Genomic DNA, 26148 nt, shown 5'->3' with positions numbered 1-26148 from the left:
TACAATTGCATTAAAAATATTTGGGAATAAATGTAATCAAGGGTGTAAGAAACCAGTACTTATAAAATTATTAAACACTAAGAAAAGGAATTAAAGAAGACACTACTTAGTGGAAGCTTATACTGTTTTCATGACTACAAATTATTAACATCATTAAGATGTCCATACAATGCAAAGCAATCTATAAATTCAATGCAATTCCTATCAAGATACAAAGGGCATATTTCACAGAACTAGAAGAAATAGTCCAAGATTTTATGTGGAACCACAAACTTGAATAAGTACAACAATCTTGAATAAGAGGATCATAGAGAAATTGTACTAGCTTTTATCAAATGACACTACAAGGTCATAGTAATCAATACAGCATGGTACTGGCCTAAAAACAGACATATAGATCAATATAACAGATAGCACATTATAGATATTCAATATTTCTCAAAGATATTTTTAAAGAAATAGAACAAAAAATCATCAAATTTGTTTAAAACCACAAAGGACACCTGATAGACAAAGCAATCTTGAGTAAAAGAACAAAGCTGGATGTAACACACTACCTGAATTCAAATTACACTACAGCCTGACCTGGCAGTGGTGCAGTGGATAGAACATCAGACTGGGATATAGAGGACCTGGGTTTGAAGTCTGCAAGGTTGCTGGTGTGAGTGCAGGCTCATCCAGCTTGAGCCCAGGCTCACCAGCTTGAGCATGGGGTGACCAGCTTGAGTGTAGGATCATAGACATGACCCCATGATCACTAGCTTGAGCACAAAGGTTGATGGTTTGAAGCCCAAGGTCACTGGCTTGAGTCCAAGAGAGCTGGCTTGAGCAAGGGGTCACTCATTCTGCTGTAGCCCCCAAGTAAAGGCATACATGAGAAAACAGTCAATGAACAATTAAGGTGCCACCAATTATGTTGATGCTTCTTCTCTCTCCCTTTCTGTCTGTCCCTATCTGTTCCACTCTCTCTCTGTCCTTGTCAAGAAAAAAATTATACTACAAAGTGATGATAATCAAAACAGCACAATATTGGTAGAAAAGTGATACACAGACCAACAACAACATCAAAAACAATTGAAAGCCCAGAAATAAACCCACCTGAACAGGAACAGATACTATTTTTTTACAAATGGCCAAAAACATACAATGCAGAAAAGAAAACCTCATCCATAAATTGTAGTAGAAAAATTGGAAAGCCACATACAAAAGAAAAAAAGTAGACTATAGTCTGTTTTCATACAAAAAAATTAACTCAAAATAGATCAATACCTAAATATAAGACATGAAAAAATAAACTACATGGAAGAAAACATAGCTGCTAAACTTATGGACTTTGGTCTTATAGAAGATTTTATGAATTTGATCCCAAAAAGAAGGGAAGTAAAGGCAACAATAAATGAATGGGATTAAAACAAACTAAAAAACTTCCACACAACAAAAGAAAAGCACCATCAAAACAAAAAAGACTGAATGAGAGAAGTTATTTCCAAATAACATATTCAACAAGAAGCTAACATTCAAAATATATAAAGAACTCACACAACTAAACACAAAACAACAACAACAACAAAAAAAAATGGAATTACAAAATGAGCAGAAGATAGTTCAGGCCAGATAGCTCCGGTGGTAGAGTATATCGTCCTTAAGTGCAGAGGTTGCCGCTTCCAACCCGTCAGGGCACATGCAGGAACAGATGTTCCTGTCCCTCTTCTGCTCTCTCTGTTCTTCTCTCTAAAGTCAATAAAAAAAAATAAACATTTAAAAAGAATTAGCAGAAGACATGGACATGTCTCCCAAAAGGATATAAAATAGCCAACAGATATATGAAAAGATGCTCAACTTTACTAGCATTAGTGTAAGAATTCCAAATTGTAAAGATGAGTGTAAAAACTTGTGGATTTTATTTAAGAAGGCATAATGCTTTCTCAAGCATGTGCTCCACATTTTAGATTTTGCATTGTAGTGTTTTTAAATATCATCAAAACAACTTAAATGTTTTGCTTCTGGTATGATGCTGAATAATCTATGTTATAAATACTTTACATCTTTAATGTTTATTGTCATTTTATTTTCCTTATGGTTGTCCAAATGAATTAATAGTTTCCTTACAGGTTAATTCTGAAAAATTGGATCATTAACCCTGGGAAAAATTGTTTCTGAAGAATGAGTATATACTTTTAAATAGAAAATGGAGAACCAACTTATTCACCAACAGATTTCAAACATGTTAAAGAAACATAACGTAACTAGTACTTTTGTTAATGACAAAGGAATAGGATTTTCTCTGTATTCTGATTTCATTTGAAATATGTTGTTCTAAAATTTGTGTGGCAGCCCTGGCCAGATAGTTCAGTTGGTTAGAGCATCATCCCAATATGCTCATGTTGTAGGTTCAATTCCCCGGTCAGGAAACATTCAAGATTCAACCAACAAATGCATAAATAAGTGGGACAACAAACTCAAGTTTCCCTCTCTCTTTACCTCTAACTCTTCTTTCTTTCTTTAAAATCAATATATAATAAAATAGCAACACTTACTATATAATAAATAAGATTCTTCAGTTGATACTAAAATAATTATACCTCACTTAAAATGTATGTGAAATCTAAAAAAATATTCACAGATATAGGTAACAAATTACTGGTAGCCAACAGAAAAAAGGATGGTTGCCATCATTAAGCTAGCACAAAGAATGTCATATATGTTAATTGAATAGAATAGATGATGTGAAAATAGACAATCCTTAATTGATCCATTGATATTTGACAAAAACACCAAACCAATTCAATGGATAGAGGATGATGTTCTCAATAAGTTTAGAATGATTTAAAATTTTTATGGAAAAAATTTAAATGTTCTAGAACATAACATAGAAAAAAATCACTGCAACATTTGGTTAGGCAAGGATTTCTTTGTAGAGGAGTTAAATGTTCTAACTAAAAAAATGAATAAAAATCAAAGTTCCTTAAAATATACTCTTAAGACAACAAAATGCAAACCAAAGACATAACATATACTCAAATACATAGTCAAAGGATTTGTAATAAAAATATACAAAGTCATTTGACTCAATAACATAAGCCATTCAAGTTTATTTCTAATTACAAAAATTTTAAACATGCACTTTACAAAAGCAGGTATACATATGGCCAATAAGCACATGTAAAGTCATAAAACATCACTAGTCATCATGAAAATACAAATTAAAACTAAAATAAAGTAAGCCTTGGCCAATTGGCTCAGTGATAGAGCATCGGCTTGGCATGTAGAAGTCCTGGGTTTGATTCCTGGACAGAGCACAAAGGAGAAGTGTCCATCTGCTTCTCCACCCTTCCCCCTCTCCTTCCTCTCTATCTCTCTTTTCCCTTCCTGCAGCCATGGTTCCATTGGAGCAAAGGTGGCCCAGGCGCTGAGGATGGCTCCCTGGCCTCTGCCTCAGGCACTAGAATTGCTCTGGTTGAAATGAAGTGATGCCCCAGATGGGCAGAGCATCGCCCCCTGGTAGGCATGTCAGATGGATCTCTGTTAGGCACATGTGGGAGTCTGTCTGACTGCCTCCCCGCTTCTAACTTTGGAAAAATACAAAAAGAAAAAAAAAGGAAAAAGAAAACTAAAATAAGATTCTATTACACAACTACTACATTGTTAAAATTAAAATGGCTGATAATACCAAATGTTGGCAAGAATGTAGAGCAACAAGAATTCTCATACATTGCTGATGATAACATAAAGTAATGCAGCATTTTGGAAACTGGCAGTTATTTTTTTAAAGTTAAATATATACTTGCCTATCAATTGGTTTTGCAGAGAGAGGAGGTTGGGAGAGTGATTAGTATCAACTCATACTTGATTCATTTTAGTTGTTCATTGTTTGCTTGTGTTATGTGCCTTTACTAGGCAGGCCCAAGGTTTCAAACCAGTGATTTCAACATTCCAAGTTGAGCCCTTATCCACTGCGCCATCATCAGTCATTCCATATGACCCAACAATCCCTCTACTCAGTATCTGCCCCTCAAACTCAAAAACATTGGTATGTAAAGAAACATGAACCCCCGTGTTCATTGAAACATTATTCATGGTGGCTAAGACATGGAAACAATCAAAGTGTCCCTCAATAAAGAATTGGAAAAAAAAAAGATGTGGTACATATATACAATCGAATACTACTTAGCCATAAGAAATGATGACACATTGCCATTTACAACAATATATATAGACTTTGACAACATTATACTGAGTGAAATAAGTAAATCAGAAAAAAGGTAAGTATTGTATGATTTCACACATAGGTGGGATATAAAACTTAGGCTCATTGACATGGATAAAAATGTAGTGGTTACCGGGGGATGGGTGAAGTGGTGGGAGGAAGCATGTAAAGAAGGACAAATATAAAGTGACAGAAAATAATTTGACTTTGTATGATGTATATACAACGCAATCAACAGTTCAAATGCTACAGAAATGTTTACCTGTAAACTATGTACTTTTATTGATCAATGTCACCCTGTTAAATTTAATTTTCTAAATAAAATTTTAAAAGAATATACTTGCCATATGACTTGGCTGTTATAACAGGTGTTTACCCAAGAAAAACAAAAGCATAGTTGCACCAACATGTTCAGAACAACTTCATTTATAAAAGTGAACGTCATTAGGAAACAACTAAATAACCAGGAACAATAAATGGAAACAATTTGTGGTGCATTTATACAATGGGAAACCATTTAGCAATAAAAAGAATAAACACATGATATACTCAACAATGTGAAATAATCTCAACAAATATATTGTAGAATAAAAACATTCAGAAATACATTAGTGCCCACTATGTAATTCTATTTATAATAAATTTTGTAATAGAAAAAACATTGTAGGGTGACAGAAAGATGATCAGTGTTTCTGGGGCTGAGTCTGATGAGGTTTTTCTACAAGGGGGCATGAGGGAAATATGCTGAATGATGAAGTGTTCTAATCTCTCTCCGCTAGATGATTACACAGGTGTCTACATTTGTCAAAATTCATCAAACTGTTTCTGAGTGAATTTAACTGCATGTAAATGATAATTCAATCAATGTGATTTTAAAGATAATAAAAGTATTATCTTACAAAAATATATTAATTAAATAAACTGTTTGATTTTAGATCTTGATTTAAGAAATAAATTTAAAAGTTTTAACTAAAGGGGAAAACCTTTATTAGTTGAAGATACCAGGAAACTCCTGAATTTTGTTCGATATGATCATTTATTGAGGTTATATTTAAAAACAATCTTCTTGCCTGACCAGGTGGTGGCGCAGTGGATAGAGTGTCAGACTAGGATGTGGAGGACCCAAGTTCGAGACCCCGAGGTTGCCAGCTTGAGCACGGGCTCATCTGGTTTGAGCAAAGCTCACTAGCTTGGACCCAAGGTCGCTGGCTCGACTTGCAAGGGGTCATTCGGTCTGCTGAAGGTCCACAGTCAAGGCACATATGAGAGAGCAATCAATGAACAACTAAGGTATTGCAATGAAGAATTAATGATTGATGCTTCTCATTTCTCTTCGTTCCTGTCTGTCTGTCCCTCTCTCTGACTCTTTCTCTGTCTCTGTAAAAAAACAACAACAACAAACAAACAAAAAACAAAGAAACAAACAAACAAACAAAAAAAAATTTTCTTATCTACTATAAATACATTTTGTGGATATTTTAAATAATGTTTTACAATAGCTCAGTTTATTTTAAAAGAAATTCTAAGGGAGAGATAGTAAGTGGATATATAACTGAAAGAAAATTGGTCAGATAATGATAATTGTAGAAGTAGGGATATAGGTAAAGGTGTGGGAGTTTATAATGCTATAAGCTTTAATGTAATAAGCATTCTAAGTTACCATTGTAAAAATTTATAAATAATTAAATAGCCTTATGATATAATTCCATATTTCATGTATGTGTGTATATGTAGAAATCATACTTCATAAATATATTTTCATCATAAACTTGAGAAATATATATACAAACTTTTCAGCAATTGTAATTTTCCTTGAATGTAATAAATTCAGACTATTGCAATTGTTCATTTTGATTTCTGTATACTGTATTTAACATTTTTCTACACAATGGGCCTTATTACATTTATAATTAAAATGCATATTAATAATTACCAAAATTGTAAATCAATGGATTACTTTATTGTCAAGTTAAAATTATATTATTTTTTACTCATGGAATGTGTCACTCAAACTCCCAAAGACAGTTTTATCTACATTTTGCTCGAGGGCATATTTTGAACATGTTTTTTGTAGTGTTACTCTTCTTGGTTTCTTTCTTCAGAAGATTATTTTAACATTGATAGCATTCAGTGCTTTCTATCTTTATTAACTGTATCCTGTACTTGCTTTTTGAAAATGTATTTCTTATTATTTCCTGACCAGTGGTGTACAGTGAATAAAGCTTTGATCTGGGACAATGAGATCCCAGATTTGATACCCTGAGATTGCTGGCCTGAGTGCAGGTTCATCTGGCTTGAGATTAGGGTCATCAACATGATCCATAGGTTGCTGATGTAAGCCCAAAATTTATGGGTTTGAAGTCCAAGGTCGCTGGTTTGAGCTCAAGATTGCTGACTTGAGCAGGGTTCATTGGCTTAGCTTGAGCTCCCTGGTCAAGGCACATATGAGGAGCAACTAAAACTAATGCAACTATGAGTTGATGCTTTTCAGCTCTCTCCTTCCCTGTCTCTCTCCGTTCCTCTCTCTCTCTTTCTCTCTTTCACTTACTACAGTAAATCTAGTAATCATCTGTCACCATGCAAAGTTATTATGATATTATTGACAGTTTTCTGTATGCAGAACATTATGCCTTCATACCTTGTCTTTTAACTGGTGGTTTGTACCTCTCACTCTCCTTCCCGATCTTCACCCAACCCTTTACCACCTTCTCTTCGGCAACCATCAGTTTGTTCTCTGGATTTATGAGTCAGTTTCTATTTTGTTTTGTTTGTTCATTTTCTTAGATTCCATATAAAAGTGAAATCATATATTTTTGTCTTTTCTTGACTTATTTTACTTCCTTTTCTTTGATTAACTTGAAATACCAATCTGTTGCATTCTCAGATCACTTTGTTTAAACTTCTATAATGACTTTGACTTTTAAAATCTTGACATTTAACTTCCTATACAATATGAATCAAAGCAATCTTTCAAGACTCATGTATAGTAAGGAGACAGCATTCTGTGGCTAAAGTGCATGTGTTTACCAAAAAACAGATAAATTAAAATTGCAATCTTGTTATCAGTAGAGTCTCTTTGAACAAATTACTGTTCTACACCAGGTCTCAATTATCTATTTAAAAAATAGAAAGAGTAATGTTACCTCACAGGATGGGAAAGAGAAAGATATAAGAAGGTATGCAATATTTTTAAAACATGACAAGTGTTCAATAAATATTGGTTATCCTTCCTTCTAAGCTCATACGTAACCATTTTGTGCTGTCCAAATTTTACTAAATTCACTGTTCTTAAAAACACACACACATACTCCTCTAAGTTTGATGGAGTTTAAATTAAGTGACCTGAAAATTTGAGTATTTCAACTAGTCAATAAACGAGATGTGGAAACAAACATAGAATAAAGTTGATAATGATGTAGAATCTGCACTTGGAGTGCTCTAATCTACTTATGTCTGCCTGCAAGATTGTACATCGTTCACAATCCAGACTAATTAAAACCACTTCCATGGAACCTTTTCTGATTCACAAATTAAATGTGGTTTCTCTCCCCTTTTCATTCTGTTTAAAACCACATATTTTTGTTTTCATATGTGTTTTCCCTTATTTCTATTGTTACTTTTATTCAGGCATTACTTCTCTAATAGTTTCTAATATTCTTAATGCCAGAACTCTGTCTTAACTGTCTTTGTGTAAATTATAGTGTTCATCACAGTACCTTTAGTAGAGTAGACGCATATTATTTGATTTAGGAATAAGAGTGAAGAATAGTAAGAATATGAGTGGTGATAACTAGAATAGCAAGAGACTTGTATATGAAATACAGAACATCAAAAGTTACTGTTATATTTTATGAAAAAAGCAATAAGCATGGGCACAAGATAGGTATGTGTGTGTGTGTGTTCTGCATATGTACAGTGCTTAAAAATGTGTGAGTAATATAGAATGAAAACATTAGCTTAGTATGGATGTATCAGAGAATGATTGCCTAAAAATAGGAAAACAGTGTTTTTAAATAGAAGACATGAAATCTAAAATTGATTTATCTCTGAAGTGTAAAGAAGCAAAAGCCAATATTACATCAGCTTTGAAGATCCATTTATTCAAATTTGCACTATGCAGGTTCTCAGATAAATGTATTAATGCAGAATACACAGAATGCCCAACTTTGGCCATTGGTAGTAGATGGCCATATTTTAATTCCCATGTGGTTTAACTGGATAGCAAGATGCTGAGAACTGTCTCTAAAGATTCTGTAAGTCAAACTACCATGTTTGTTCCTTGTAAATTGGGTCCCCAAGAGCTACAAATACACTTCAGAAGGTGCTAGTATATGTACTGAAAAAAGATGAATGTGTTTCTTCTTTCAAGTAGAATAGAATAGTTTGCAACAGGCCAATAATATTATTTAGAAGCAACCAGAAAAGACAAAATTGTTAAGGCATTAGAGAGCTGAAGAAGCACTGAGGACAAAAAAGAATGACATTATAGAAAGGAAAACACTAAAAATGTGCATATGGATCTGAGGGGATTTGAAAGATCTGGGTATGGCCAGAATTGAAAATATGGTGTGGTTCAGGAAGAATCTTACTGATTCAGACAAAGAAACCAATAAATGTTGTGGTTTTTCCATAGAACCTGAGTGACAAAATTGGATAATTTAGGGTCTTAAATAAACAACAAATATATATGCTCTATTTTGAATCTAAATCCAGGGGAAGCAAGAATAATTAAGCCAAAATTCTATTAAAAATAGAGTGAGCAGTGACACAGTGGATAGAGTGTTGAACTGGGACGTGCAGGACCCAGGTTCCTGACCCTGAGGTTGCCAGCTTGAGCACAGGCTCATTTGGTTTGAGCAAGGCTCACCAGCTTGAGCCCAAGGTCACTGGCTCAAGCAAGGCATCACTAAGTCTGCTGTAGCCCCCCCCCCCAGTCAATACACATATGAGAAAGCAATCAATGAGCAAGTAAAGTGCCACAATGAAGAACTGATGCTTCTCATCTCTCTCCCTTCCTGTCTGTCTGTCCTTATTTGTCCCTTTCTCTGATTCTGTATAAAAAAATGGAATTGTTTTCAGGTTTTTTTCTACCTAAGGGTCAAATACCTACTTGGATAGAAGCTTTAAAATACAAAATACGAGAGTTCAAATCTGGAAATTGTTTTTCTTAATAGTACTTCCCATTCAGCCACAGTAGAAGATTAAAAACCTAGGCTTAGTCTAGCAGAGTGTCATTACAGGAAAATGGATAAACCTGCAGATATTTTGATAATATGAGATACTTCAGGGGCAAAATTTGAGTAAATCATGGGTTAAAACACACCCATTATTACCTTGGAGCCATCTGCTAAATTCTAAAGCTTACAAGTTTGGGAAACAAAAAATAAAAAAGTAATCTCTGAAAATTAGAGTGAAAATAACCACAAAGCACAAGTTTTGAGAAAGCAAAGACTACAAGGTTTTCATATGAACTCTCTGGGTGGGAACATCCACAGTACAAAAAAGAATAAACAAACAATTAAAAAACATAGACAATGCCTTACCAAAACTACGACAATGCCTCTGTTCCTAATTTATTAAGGTAATAAGCTTCTCCTCACAGATGTGCGTAACAGATAAAATTTTAAACACTGTTTACTTTCAGTCAGGGTGGAAAGGAAGGTAAACACTGTGCTCACCTCTTCCTGCAATGACATCAAAATTCCAAATAAATTATAAAACAATCAACAATCATTATTGAGAACCACCTGAAGACTAGCTGAACAGAAATCCTATAAATAAGGATATAAAGAAGAAATACCAAGATTGGTAAGATATCTTGTCAGCTGGGGTCACCTAGAGGAGCTTGGTGTTGCAGGCTAACACTGGGCTTCCAAGCCTGGAGCACCAGTGCTGGAAAGAGCAGTCCCCAATACATCTGACTGTGAAAACAAGTGGAGATTGCATCCATGTTATATGGATGGCTGCTGGAGTCTCAAGTATTTCTCTTGAAGGACCCATGCACAGATTCAATCATCCACAACTCACTTGGTCTGGGCTCCAGAGGAAGGGCAGCAGCTTTTAAAAGCACCAGAAAGATATGGGAAAGAACCGAATTGACTACATTTATGGTGGCAGTTAGAGGGTCATGGGTTAGGGCAGCTCTTTTCTGAATGGAAATGCAAGCAGGTGCTATTATCCTTTTGTTCCTCCTTACATACCCACCCAGCCGATCCAAGTAAGCACCAAACTCGAGCTTTCTGACAACCTGGATAACACCGTACATGTCAACCTGGTGACTCTATATGACCCTATCCTACCCAATATGAGTGCCTTGCACGAGCCATATCCAATGTTTTTGCACACAGCAGGCTACCTTGGATTACTATGGATAATCCTAAAATCTCTAAAAATCCAAAAAAAAAAAAAACAAACAAACAAGCAACAGCTGGTTTCAATATGCCTTGTACCTTTTACTCAAGGCCCCAAGCTTGGAACAAGCAGCAACCTATCTCAAATTTCATTGTAACTCCTCTCAGCTGCCCCTAAGCTTAGCACAAATTGCAGCCAGTATTGGCCTGGAACATACCTTTAACAAAATTGTCACAACTTGGCACAAGTGGTGGCTAGCCTCAACTCACATTCTGGTGCCCACCAAAGGGTCTTAAGCCCATCACTAATGGCAGCTCACTTCAGTTCACAATGTAAGATTTTTCAAGCACCTCCAAGCACAGAACAAGTGGCAAGCTTTAGAGATCACCAAGTGGCCCCAAACTGGACACAAATAGCAGCTGACTTGATCTGCAGCAGAGCCCCACCTAAGAAGCTCTGGAACCAACACACCCAGTGGATAGCTTCAGATCAGGAAACCACCAAGCCAGCTCCACAAATGTCACACCTAAAAGGTGTATTCAGCTGGCACCAGAGCCTTGTTGTAGTGACCTTGGCTCCATTATGTCATCCTCTGCACAACAGGATGTCTGCTGTAGTCAAGACCAGCTTTGACAAACAGTGAACCTGAGGGTCAATCCTACTCATTGATGTGCCAACAGCAATCAAACTCCAATAAACAGAAAGGAACACAAAATCCACACAAAAGACGATCCTGGAACTGGTTTAGGTGGCCATGAAGACAAACCACTGAGCCTCATAAAATACCTTCAACATGAGGCCACTTTGCCAACCCTGGAAAATACAGGAGATCTAGCTAATGTGTAAAAACAAAAACAAGAAGATAGCCAAAATTAGAAGAAAAAGTGAAAGAACAACACAAAACACCTGAAAATGAACTAAACATGTAGGATCACCTATATATATAAAACAAATATTAATAGAGCTAACAGAGAGAGATTGACAGTAATTCTGAAACAGTAGGGTAATTTAGCACCCCATTGACATCAAAGGGCAGAGCATTCACACAAAAAAAAATACAAAAGAAAACTGAGGCCTTAAATGACACATTAGAAGAGTTAAAGTTAATCGACATTTTCAAGACATTTTACTTCAAAGTAGCAGAATATACATTATTTTTAAGTTCACATGAAAGATTTTCCAGAAGAGATTACATGTTAAAACACAAAAAAAGTCTCAATAAATTTAAGAAGTTTGAAAATGTATAAAACATCTCTAATCACAATAGTATGAAACCGGAAATCAACTACAAGACATAAATGTGAGAATCAAAACCCTAGAACTCCTATAAGAAAATACAGGGCCTGACCTGTGGTGGCGCAGTGGGATAAAGCATCGACCTGGAACACTGAGGTCAACGGTTCGAAACCTTGGGTTTGCCTGGTCAAGGCACATATGGGAGTTGATGCTTCCTGCTCCTCCCCCTTCTCTCTCTCTCTGTCTCTCTCTCTCTCTCACTCCTCTCTCTCTAAAAAATCAATAAATAAAATATTTAAAAAATCAGCGGTAGAGAGTCGGCCTGGCGTGCGGGGGACCCGGGTTCAATTCCCGGCCAGGGCACATAGGAGAAGCACCCATTTGCTTCTCCACCCCCCCTCCTTCCTCTCTGTCTCTCTCTTCCCCTCCCGCAGCCAAGGCTCCATTGGAGCAAAGATGGCCCGGGCGCTGGGGATGGCTCCTTGGCCTCTGCCCCAGGCGCTAGAGTGGCTCTGGTCACGGCAGAGCGACACCCCGGAGGGGCAGAGCATCGCCCCCTGGTGGGCAGAGCGTCGCCCCCTGGTGGGCATGCCGGGTGGAATCCGGTCGGGCGCATGCGGGAGTCTGACTGTCTCTCCCCGTTTCCAGCTTCAGAAAAATACAAAAATACAAAAAAAAAAAAAAAAAAAAAAAAAAAGAAACAAAGAAAAAAGAAAATATAGGTAGTATTTTTTTCACATTGCTCTCAGCAATATTTTTTTTTTTTTTTTTTGGAAATGTCTCCTTGGGTTAGGGAAACAAATGAAAATAAAAAACAAAACAAATAGGAGTACATCAAACTAAAATGTTTTAAACAAAAAAATCATCAACAAAACAAAAAGGACTGAATAGAAAAAGATATTCACCAATGATACACCTGATAAAGGGTGGTAATTACAAATTTATACATAATTCATACAACTTAAAACCCCTCCAAAATCTGATATAAAAATCGGCAGAAGACCTTAATAGTAATTTCTCCAAAAACATACAGAGAGCCAATAGACATATGAAAAAATGCTCAGCGTCACTAATGATCAGAAAAATGCAAATTAAATCACCAATTACATATCATCTTACACTTTCAGAATGGCTATCACCAATAATGAACAAATGACAAGTTTTGGTGAGAATGTGGAGAAAAGGGGTCCTCATACACTGTTAGTAAGGTTGCAAATTAGTGTAGCCACAGTGGAAAACAGTATGAGAGTCCTAAATAGATTTAAATAAAAAAGCTTCCATATGACCTAGGAATTCCTTTTCTGGGTTTTTATCTGAAAAAGACAAAAACACTAACTTGAAAATATATGCACCCTATGTTCTTGTTCATTTGCAACATCACCTGTAATAGCCAAGATACAAAAGCAATCTGGATGTCCATCTTCAATGAACAGATAAAGAAGGTATATATACACACCAAAAGAGAATGGAATGTTATTCAGCAGTGAAAAGGAATGAAATCTTGCCATTAATGACAACATGGACAAACCTAGAGGGTACTAAGCTAAGTGAAACATGTCCAAAATTTAAGACAAATACTGTATGATCTCACTTATATATAAAATATTTAAAAATAAATAAATTAATAGATAAACAAAACAGACCCATAGATATGAAAAATGAACACAAAAGGAGAGGAGAATACAAAAATAAAAATATTTAACTACATGTGTATAATAAGAGTTAGTGCATGTGCACACACGTATGTGTGTGTGTGTGTGTGTGTGTGTGTGTATATATATATATATAATCAACCTTCTTCCCCAAATGCTTGTGTCAATGAGGAGCACAGCCTTGGCATAAGGCAATGCAAATTAATGGGGTTTGCAGTGAAACTCACACCAAACACCTTTCAGGACTGGAGAAATTTCACAAATGGAGGCCTCCAAATAATATGTCTCAATATTTAAAAATTGGTAATCAAGTTCAAAAGGAAATAAAAAGATGATGAGTCTTTAGACCAAGATTATGGTAAGGGAAATACATCGACATGGTATGTATACACTTAGTGGAACAATCAACAGCATTTCTTCAAAAAATAAATTAAAAGAATGGGAGAGACAAAAAATTTCAAGATGACTCTGAGGTCCTCAGCTTGATTGTACCATTTATAAAAAGGTATAAAATCGTAAGTAATTTTGGATAAGATGATAACTTTACTTTCACATATGTACAATTTGATGTGCTTAGTCAACATTAGGCTTTCATAGACAGTCAACAAAAAAATTTTTACACATTACCTCTTTGTTTACACATGCATCTTATTTTCTCCATTTTGCCTCCTGCCAAGATCTTTGGTATTATTTTTAATCCTTTTATTCCAGAATTTCTTGCTGAAGGTTACATGGAAGGTCAGGTTCTATACTGAATGAATTTTTAGGTTTCAAAATAATATCAAAATTAACATAAGGGCCTACTTATAGAAGAATTCCACACACTGCTTACTTGGGACATCCAGCTAGCTCCTGCAGTTTCCTCTGCCACATATTTTGCATTCATTCTTGGGTAAAGGAAGTTGCTTCCAATATCATATTTCACAGTCTGATACCACAATCTTGAATATTTTCCCCATTAATCAACAGGAAGGTACACTTCACTTAAGATTCATACACTCAGGTTAACTCTAAGAAATATAATGTAATAATGTGTGATGAGGTACGTGAATAACTTGTCAGATATTCTCACATACCACAGCACTCTTGGTGAAAATAATGAATTTCATGAGAAAATTAGAACTGTCTTGCTTCTCTCTCTCTCTCTCTCTCTCTCTCTCTCTCTCTCTCTCTCTCTCTCTCTCTCCCCCTCTTGCTCTCTCCCCTCTCTCAATCAGGAAAAGAAGAACTACATTTCCCATCAACACCACCAAAACAATAGGGCTGATTGACACAGGAATCCAATTCAGTTTCTTCTGTTACAATGTGCTGTTCTAGAAAGTTAAAGTACAAAGAAAGCTATTTCTAGTTGAAAAAGTTTTTCAACCATGCAATGGAATAAGATTCCCTGTTGAAAAAGCAGATTGGATCCACTATTGTCAGTCAAGGAGAGACTTACACTTGCAATATATACTTAGTATGGACTCTACCCATACTCATGCACCACTTGGGATTTCAACTAGTCAGTTGAGCACCCATTTTACCCCACAAGAATTGGCAGACATAGTCACTTTAATCATCTTGGGAGTAATTTTCTTTCCCTTGCCTCTTCATGAGATTTTTTTACTCTATTGGTGCACTGGAAACAATTATTCTGTTCTCTATCTCAATTTTGTTTTACCAAGTTCATCATCACTACTACTAGAGTTAACTCATTCTCTTTAGCTTAAACTAAGTATTGCCTTCTGAAGTCCAAGATTCTCTTCTAAATTACTTTAATTTTTTTTCTTCTCTTATCATAAATATAGTAATTGCTTCTCACATCAAATAATTAGTGTATATGTTAAAATAATAAAACATGAGTTATGATTCTCTTATATGCCTTTCAGAAGGCATAAAACTATTCTGTTCTCTTTATGCATTTCTTTAGATAAATCTGTGTTTATGCCAAATTATCCTTCTTAATTTTCCAAAGCAATTGCTCATCCAACATTATAATGTTTTTTTTTTCTCACTTTAACATGGCTACTTACCCAGAATAAGATGAAAACATGGAAGACTGCGATTTGAAACTAGAACATGATACCTGGATGACAACACTCAGTTGGGCCAATGCAGTCATGGTGCTGAGAGTCCATTCCATCATCCAATGCACAGCATGAAAACCTAGGCAAGCATACAGGTAGCCATATGCCTGAGCTAAATTATGGATAACATCTGTGCAGTAGTGATACTCAAAGTCAAAAGGTAGGATGACAATCATCCAATGTACAGTAGTGCTACATCCACTGTATTGAAGTTCAGTAATGGAATTTTGGTCAGAAGGATGCAAGTCAAAGCAAAGGTGAGACTTGAATCCTGGGGTACTATTACTCATCTGGTTCAGAGCCAAGCAACACAAGCACAAGTGTAAACACTAAATTGAATACTTAAGAAATTAGTCACACTAGAGGAATTTCACCTGTATACAGGTACCCTGACATTAAGACTTAAAATACTGAATAACAGTTACTTATCTACAACTACAATATCTGCTGAATAGAACTGGTGTTAGAAAAGCTGATAAGGCTGGAAATAAGGAAAGGCTAACTTTTAAAGACATGGATCAGCAATTTTTTTTTAATATAGAGTCAAAAAATATTTTACATTTGAGGACCATATACTTGCAGCTATTCAAATCTACTGTTATGGTGCGACAACAGTCATAGATTAAACCAATGGCTATAACTGCTTTCAATAAATAAATAAATAAACAAACAAACAAATAAAAAATAGGATAAATTTTTCCCACAGGCTGTAAATTGTTAATCCTCATTTTAGAAGACTATTTAATGGTCTCAGATGAAGAAAGAATAAGTTTAACGAGAACAAAAGAAAAGCCAGGTCTAACTTCCTCCATTTTAAACAAGGAATTTGGTTTAGGACCACAGCTTGACTTTTTTTTTCCAGTCATTTTTCCTAAATTTATTGAAAGACTAGTCTCAAATACTTCTTTCGAAACTTTCTAGTTGAATTAGTATGTTCACTTATGTAAGACTTAGGAAAAATATTAATTTCAGATCACAATTATCTAAAAAAAAATGAATTGAGTGTATCAAAAATGACCAGAGTACAATGACATTTTACTTTCTTTCTGCATATATCTGTCTTTCCCATCTTGCTTATCATGACTATGCACAGGGAAATCTTTCTCAAAGATACTGTGCAACCTCTGTCTGTAAATTCATTACAACATAGCCATTACCCAGTTCTTTCTGGTGACTGTATAAGTGGTAAAATGTTCCCATAGAAAATTAAAGCTTCTTCTTACTGTGAAGTTCGAGTAATGTAGGTCAGAATACATAGGTCAGTATGGAGACGCTGAAATTTAGAATTCCCAGAGGGCCCCAAGCTGTTTTCTGAATAATTTATTTGGTTGAAATCATGTGGTGAATTTTAGGCTGCAAAATATAGAGCATATGACCCAACTATACTATCTTCTGATTCAGCTTAATGTAGAAATTCCAACTAATGAAGTGCACAATGATTTTTTTTAAATGCTGAACTTCCCAGAGAAAAATATATTAATATGTTCCCTAGCTAGACCTAAAGAATACTGAAAATATGTGTTTTCATATTTTTCTAGCATTATTTAGAATGTGCCACAAGTCAACACTTGCTATTTTATTATTCTAGTTGTATTTGCTTCATATTTGGAGTTAAGACCTTTAATGTAGTTTTCCAATAATAAGAATTCATCCAAGGTAAGTGATACTGGTTCTTGTAGGTGAAATCTACTGGGAGTTCATGAGGCTGTAAGTGGCATTTCAACCAAACTACAGGTATGATATTTAATAAAGCTGCCAGCTTTTATACTCAAAGTGCATTTTGGGGCACAAAAATAACTTATAAAATGGTGTCCTGGGGTTCCATAATTATTTTTTTTCAATGATTTCCAGATCAAATTTACTCAGTTTGCAAGTTAAAAAAGGATTTTCTCCTGAGCTCTCAGCCCAGGAAATTCCCATTAGGATAAAAACAAAGCTGTGTTTGCTCAACCTCTGACACTACCACTCGGAATGACATTTGTGCAATACAAGCTTTACATCAGATCATGTTGAAGCATAAACCAAAAGCTACATTAGTTTTACCAAATTCTCCACCATTTCTGATACATTAGTTTTATGTCATATTCAAATTCCCATCCTGCCCCTTTGCCACAGGTTAAAAAAATATTTTTAAATTACATTAGTAAAGAGCCCAAACTCTCTAATTTAATATAATAAATCATTTGATACACAACAGTAAAAGCATTGTACAATTGTCATTCAGATTGAATTCTTAGAAATAACTGTATTTCTATGTAGTTCTTGAGCTGTATGTCATACACTGCTGTAAGAGCTACCAAAAATTCAGTTAATAATATTATAACTTGGCATGGTGATTGTAACTTTTCAAAAGGCCTGTCTAACACGTGGTAGACTAGAATGATTAATAGCATTGAATCACAGTATGTTGGGTATAAAAGAGAGAACAAAAGCTATATTCTAGTTAGTAAAATCTTGTGAGTTTAAAGTGAAAAAAAGTACACATGAGTCTTTCATTTTGTTCTTGATCTTAGAAATACTGGGTACTTTCACAAATGTATAAAAATTTGCAAAAATATATCTGTGGACTGGGATATTACTTCCTCAGCATTAATTTTTTAAATATTTTATTTATTTGAGAGGGGGAGAAAGAGAGAGAGAGAGAGAAGGGAGACACAAGGGAGGAGGAGCAGGAAGCATCAACTCCCATATGTGCCTTGACTGGGTAAGCCCAGGGTTTTGAACCAACGACCTCAGCTTTCCAGGTCGACGCTTTATCCACTGTGCCACCACAGGTCAGGCAGCATTAAATTTTAAAATACTGACAATTAAAAAAACAACAACAATTCTGAGAAACAAAAATTCATAATAAATAAAGACTATATGCAGTATAGTTAGTACTTAATATTATAACTAGTATATTAGTTTTTATTGCTGTGTAAGAAATTGCCACAAACTTAGCAACCTAAAACAACACTCATTTATTAGCACATAATGCTGCAAGTCAGAGAGATTTGTCTGGGTTCTCTGCTCAGTGTTTCACAAGGCTGAAATCAAGGTTATGGTTGAACTGAGTTCATATCTAAAAACTTTTCAGAAAAATTCCCTTCCAAACTTTTTGTTCTTGTATTTTGTAGAATTCAGCACCTTGTGATTATTGGACCAAAATCCCAATTTTTTTCCTGGCTGTAGACAAGGGGCCACTCTCAGTTGTTAAATGTCACTCACATTTTTGTAGTATGTTCCCCTCCACATTCAAGCTAACAACAACATGTCAAAACCTCATGCTTCAAATCTCTGATATTTTCTTCCACATTTAGCAAAAGAAAATTTCCTGATTTCAAAGAATTTATGTAACTAAGCCAGGCTCACTCAAGTAAATTCTCTATCTCAAAGTCAGCTGTGCCACACAGCATAACCTAATCATGAAGTAAAATTTATAATATTCATAATCTCGGGCAATGTACAGAATGTATACAGGGAAGGTATATGTGGCACATCTGGGAGGCCATCTTATTATTCGGCCTATCAAACTTAGGGAAATTAAATTCACCATTAATTAATTCAATAAGTTGTTTTAAAGCACTTATGTGACAGGCACTGTTTACTCTATATTGAAAGATTTATTCTACATTGTTAATGTGTAATAATATATTAGAGGTGCTTAGAGTACACTTTGGAATGAAACAGATGGGAGTTAAATCGTACTGATACACCACTTATAGGCTGCATAATATTGGGTAATTTAATTAATTTCCATGAGATTCAATTTCTTCATCCAAAGAAAGAAGAAAGAAAGAAAGAAAGAAAGAAAGAAAGAAAGAAAGAAAGAAAGAAAGAAGAAATAAAGAAAGAAGAATGAAAGAAAGAAAGAAAGAAAGAAAGAAAGAAAGAAAGAAAGAAAGAAAGAAAGAAAGAAAGAAAGAAAGAAAGAAAGAAGAATGAAAGGAAGGAAGGAAGGAAGGAAGGAAGGAAGAAAGGAAGGAAGGAAGGAAGGAAGGAAGGAAGGAAGGAAGGAAGGAAGGAAGGAAGGAAGGAAGGAAGGAAGGAAGGAAGGAAGGAAGGAAGGAAGGGAGGAAGGAAGAGAAATAGAGAAAGGGAGAGAGGGAGAGAGGGAGAAAGAGAAATAGAGAAAGGGAGAGAGGGAGGAAGAAAAAAAGAAGGAAGAAAGAAAGGAAAAAAGAAAGAAAGAAAGAAAATAATGGTATCCATTTTTAGAATTGTTATGAGGATTGACATAAAGTCTGAAACACATTTAGCACTATTCTGACATATATCAATCACTCAAAAAGTGGTGATAAAAAAGTGTTACACAACTTTTTGAAACACATATGACAATTTGGCAAGGGAGATTTTTTATTTTCTTCTTCATTGCAAGATCCAGGGATAGATACTTTATATTCTTCCAGTTTTCCTTTCACTATATAACTCTTCCTAAAGATATGTTGATATCTGTGTCCATGGTAACACCTTCAGTCAGCAGCTACTGTAATGTACACCAAGTTGCTATTAACTGAGGCCACTAATGCTGATCCTTTATCCAGAGAGGATAGCAGCTTTGTGGTCCTTCGATGTTCTCAGTGCAGCTTTTCTTCTGCTAAATGATTTCTGAAGTATCATTATTTTTCTTTTCTTTTTTTTAAAAAAACTTTTCTTTTTTTCTTTTTTATTTTATTTATTGATTTTTTAGAGAGAGAGAAGTGAGAGAGAGAGAGACAGAGAGAGAGAGAAGGGGGAGGAGCAGGAAGCATCAACTCCCATATGTGCCTTGACCAGGCAAGCCCAAGGTTTCGAACCGGCGACCTCAGTGTTCCAGGTCGACGCTTTATCCCACTGCGCCACCACAGGTCAGGCCTATTTTTCTTAATATAATAGAAATTATAAAAACATGCACACACACATATGCTCACCTTGCTCATCATAACTGTACCTTGAAATGAAAGGAGCAGTAATGAGAATCTAACCACAATACTGAAGAAAACCAATGCATCTCTTTTTAGCTAACAAATTTAAAAAGTTTTAATAAGTTTTACCAATGGCTGCTTTCTATCACTAAGTGAGACTCTGTGGAAAAGAAATAAAATTTAGTCTAAAAAATTTGTTTTGACCAAGAACAAGGAAAAGTACAAAAGGACTTGGTATGCAGTGAAAATTTGTAGAGCTTTCACTGATGGAGATCCAGTGTAAATTAAAGTCATGCTTATATTTCTTTACCATCTTTATACAAACTGGCCAACAATCAAATGTCATATTTTAAATTCTGGAACTAAATCTTTCCCACATGATTTTAAAGTAAGAGTTGCCCAAGAATCTGGGAAGGATGATACTTCATCTATATCCAGAGATTTGTTAATGCAGAATATTGATCATTACATTCAGAAATTGAATTTTAAAAAAAGTATAGATAACATTATCTTCCTCACTTTTATAATTTTCCATATAGTTGAGGTTATATAATAAAGGAATGTTTGCAGCTTATATTTAGACTTATCATAGTCTTAAATTAATAATTAAATTTATATATAACAAGGAATTATTTCAATAAAAATTTTCCAGTTCCTTTAAGAAGGCTCTATTGCTTAGAGGGATTCAAAGCTGGCAAAAGTCTATTAAAGATGATGCTTTATAAAATGACATTAAATATATACAGGAATGGGCAAAAGTAAGAGTACAGTTGTTTGCATGGAAAATGACATGTAGATTAATATTATAATAGCTTTAATAACTGAAAGAATCTCACAATGTCACCATGCAAACCTCCTTTTTTTTCCACCTTTGTATATATGTATATACATCAGTGAGAGCTATTTGAAGTTTGGCTATTGTATTCAAGGTAGCCAAACTCCAGAGTATTCTCAGCATTTATTTTGGAGCCCTCAAATAGGCACTAAGGTACATGGACAGTCAACTCTATATTTGAGTCACCAAATTAAGGATTTGGTGAAAAACAATGGCATAAGGAAATATTTTTTGAGGTATTCTATAAACTTTGAAGAAGTTAAGAGAAATCCCTATCTAGTGGGTTGGCATCCTAATTAAACACCTACTTTTGAAAATCAAGCCCTGGATGTCATTATGTACTAAGCAGATGGCTGATTGTAAAGTGGGGGAGAAAAGTGTTAGGGATAAAATCTTATATAAAAAAAAAAGCTTTAATAGGTGTTGCTTGATAAGTCACCCTGATAGTAGATTATAACAAAAATGAGATAACAGTTTAAACTGTTGAACAGTATAACATGACTTAATGTTGACCTATAAGAGTGATCAGTACTTTAAATATATGTCATTTTAACTAAATGCAGATAATTGGAGAAACATCATAGGTTTCTAGCCTAGTGTAAGTGGGCTAAAGGGAGAATTTTATTAGCTGTTAGTGTTTTTCTTCAAAAAATTCTGGTTATTCCTCTGGACAAATGGCAAAATTATTCTATTCTGTCTCTTTAGAATTAGATGTGGCCATGTAACTTTTCTGGTCACTGAAATATGAGGAAAAGTAATCTGTGTCATTTTTAGATGGAGCCCACATACAATTTATTGACTTCTATCTTGGGATTTCCCATACTGACTGGTAATGTCTTGCATTCTAGTAGCCTGAGAAAGTGAGAAATAAATCTTAAACATTTGGGCTAATAAAATATTGAGGTTGTTTCTATAATATAAACTTCTAGACTATCTTCCTGACTATATTAAGGGCCATAAAGTCTATTTTTGAATAGGAGAATAAATGAAAAATAATTAGAATAAGGTCTTATTTTTGTAGGAGAGGGAGAAGATCACATCATCTAGCTCTTTTCCTAACCAATTAAGTAAAAATATAATATACCTTTGACCACAGACAACCTCCTAGATATAGATGCAAAAGTTGTATACATTTGCATAAGTCAGTTAGTACCTGTTTGTAATTTTATGCATGATTTGCATTGAAGAGAGTTTCAAATAAAATAAAATAAAACACACAAAATAAGAACTCTTCTGGAGCATTATGTCATAGTATAGAAGTCATTCATATAACTGTTGTGATTATGTCCTACAACTATTGATTTTGCCAGCTTGCATTGTTGAAAAAACTGAAAATTTCTTCCTGAATAGTCAAGTTTTTAGCATGATGACATCATCTGTATACTATAGTGTCTTAGAGTTTGACATTATATCTTGAATTAAAAGTAGCTATGAAAAACAGTCTTAGAAAATGAATGTGTATGTTAATTCATATTTGATTATTGACTTCCATTATAACTGTAGAATCACTTTCCTATTCTGAAGAAAGTATGCTTGCTTAAAAATAAGAAAATTACATTTTCAGTATTTACTATGAGGAACATTATCTTTATCTATATCTATTTAAGTATCTTATGGAATCCTCCACAATAAGTTTGCCAAATGGAAATATCAGTTATATTGTTTTTTCACTGGTTCTTCAATTATCATCTACTGAATATCCTCTATGTGTTATAGGAAACCCAAAGACAAATAAAATAGAGTTCCTATCAAAAGAAAATAATAGTTGCATATTTTTAAATATATATTTAATATTAAATTTCACCACAGTTGTTTTATGTCCTTGGAAAGTCTCATTCCATTAACCTTAAATTTAAAATGAAGTCACCTCATACATTTAATACAGTTCACTACCTAAAAAACTGTCACGAATATAATTTCCATACTGAATTTTAAAAATTAAGTGATTATTAATGAGCACTAACAATAATGCTAATATTATCCCTTAAGTCTTTGGCAAATGCAGAACACATTATCATTCCATTTTTTTACAATAATTTTTCCTAAATAGAAAACAAAGAAGTACTTTTATTATAGAATGAAAGCTAGAAATTGCATTAAAAGTAGCAGAATAAATTTTACTATAAAGGAGCCCACTTAGGCAAAGCTCAAAGAATTAAGTAACATACATAGGTGTAGTCAGTCTAGCAGTTGAGTCCAGATATGTCATCTTAGGGAGCAAGCATTTAATAACAGGTATAGGCATACAATTTCGGAAATACAGAAAGAAAGATGAGTTGAGAAAAAGGGCACAAGGAAACAAATAACTATGGAGATGAATAATAGATGAAGCAATACATTGCTTTCTTAGTGTCTAATCACTTTAAAATTCCTTATTATTCTTTGTTCTTCAGTGCTTTGTATTTACACCTTATGGAAAAGGTGGAGCTTTGTAGGCATTCTTTTGGGACTCCAGTAATTAAGGTAGTAGTCCTGAAAGATGCAGGGATAAAAACCTGTTGCTACATTTCTCAAGGTCAATTTCATAGGCTAGAGTTTTTCTAGTTGGTGGGATATTAGAGCTCTACCAGATTACTAGAGGTACCTCTAGATCTTCTAAAATGCAAGCTTACTACAAGATATTGCTGGTTTGGTTCCAATTCACTACAGTAAAGCCCATATTGCAATAAAGTGAGTCACACAAATTTTCAGTATCCAAGTGCATATAAAAATCATGTTTACACTATATTGCAGCTTATTAAGTGTGCAAAAACAAAAGCACATGTCTAGAAAAAATGGACATACTTTAATTTAAAAATATTTTATTGCTAAAAAATGCCAACCATCATTGGAGCCTGTTGAGAATATGGTACTGATAGATTTGCTTGACACAGGGTTGCCATAAACTTTCAATGTTTAAAAAATGTAATATCTGAAAAGCACAGTAAAATGAAGTGCATTAAAATGAAATATGCCCGTGTAAAGATTTTTTAGACAAAGTATGGATTCATTATGCCTTTGAATAAATTACTGGCTAAGAGAGGTAGAGTGCCATCAATATATGAACTTCCAAGAGAAGGTAAAGAGCCATATGGAACTGCTAAGAAGGGCTGCACCTTTGGCTCTGCTTGAAGTTAAACTTATTTATGGCTAATTTCATTTGGAATTGTAAACAACACAGTAAAATTCTATGACAGCGATTTTCAACTGGCATGCCATGGCAGTACTCTGGTATGCTGCAATAATTTTTTTTAAATATGCACTTTAATAAGTTTTAAAACATGCAATACCTGACTATTTAGTCAGAGCACTGATTTTTTTTTTGCTTTAGATTGTCATATTAAAAAAAAATGACAACAACCAACACAATAGCTGTCTGATGTGAATGAATCAAAATTTTGCCTACATTTTTTTGTCAGGTTGGCTAAATATCTAATATGATTTTTGGTGTGCTGCAAAATTTTAGTAATTAGTTTATGAGTGCTGTGATATGAAAAAGGTTGAAATTCCCTGCTGTAACATGTATTAAAAAATAAACCCCTTTCTTTCGTGCAGAGCCACCTCTGCTATGTGAATGGCACTGGAAGTCCACAGAAACAAGATATTGAAAGCAAAAAGTCAATTATGCTATGACAAATTAAGAACTACTTTTAAAAAATTGATGTGGTAGTAGATTTCCAGTTGGAAGAAGTAAAATGTTCTTTATTTAATGTGTTGGCTTCTATTAGAGGGTATATTACTTTCCAACAATATATAAATACAAATAAAACAACCAAATCCAGAGAACTGGCAAGAGTAAAAGACTTAAATAAGCTTTGAAACTAGAACTGTGGCTATTTGACTTTTGTTCTATTTTTTATTCATCTTGTGTGAAGTCAGACAGGTGTTTTCATGTGAGTGTTTATAGACAGTAGGAAAAGCAGGACCCTGCAGTTGCATCTAGCTACTGTTTAAGCTGAAGGCAGAGGAAGTAGGCCTTTGGGGAGGTACTTCAACCAGTCTTTAAAAGATATTTGCTACTCTGGTGACTCCTTTGAAGGGAGTAGAGATGCCACAGGCAAGATAACACCTCATGGAAGAACCTTAATGTTGATACTGTGAGCCATACAAATAAGTAATTCAATTCATTATCATACTTTATTAATTGAAAAGACACAAAGCAAAATTAAATCAATGCAAAAAGTATGGCTTACTTGTATATGTAATATAATATAAATGGTTTTGGTAGTGCGAGTGGGGCAGGGTGCACACTGTTCGCTAGCCTGCCTGCCTGGCAACCCACTAGGTTTTGTCCACATGACACCAATAATTTCCAGTGGGCTGGAGTACTACAATGAACAGGAAGGCAGAGAGACAGACTCTTGCTTGTGTCTGACCAGGATCTACCCAGAAAGCCCACGAGTGGGCAATGCTCTGCCAACCTGGAGCTATTGTTCCATTGCAACTGGATTCATTTTAGTGCCTGAGCTGGCAGGAAGATAGCGATGGAGTAGATGGACATAACAACCTCTACTTCCCAGAACCAAAGTGGATTGCAACTTAATTTTCAGAACCATCATCTGGAACAACCAACTTTGGACTAAACTAAGAGGACTCTTTAAGCAAGGAACACTGAAGAAGCCACACTGAGACTTGTAGGAAAAGCAGAAATGCAGAGAGGGCTGCCCAGCTCCCAGGAGTGAACAGTAGCCCCGAGACTCACATGGCAGGAAGTGAGTTTAGCAGAGAGGGGAGGGTCCTGGGCCTCAGGAACAAAGCCCCAGCCTGCATCCCAGAGCCTAGAAGAAGCGTATAAACAATATTTAGCTTCAAAACAAGTCAGCATGCTGGTTGTAAGAAAGAGACAGATTTCTCAGACCCAGGATTCTTCTTAAAGGGACCACGCAGAAAACTTCTTTCGCAACCACCAACCTGGGGCTCTGGGGGATGGGGAGAGATG

The sequence above is a fragment of the Saccopteryx leptura genome, chromosome X (genome assembly GCF_036850995.1).
Source record: "Saccopteryx leptura isolate mSacLep1 chromosome X, mSacLep1_pri_phased_curated, whole genome shotgun sequence".
NCBI lineage: Eukaryota > Metazoa > Chordata > Mammalia > Chiroptera > Emballonuridae > Saccopteryx > Saccopteryx leptura.
The sequence above is the reverse complement of the archived record's forward strand: the minus strand, read 5'-3'. Positions refer to the sequence as shown.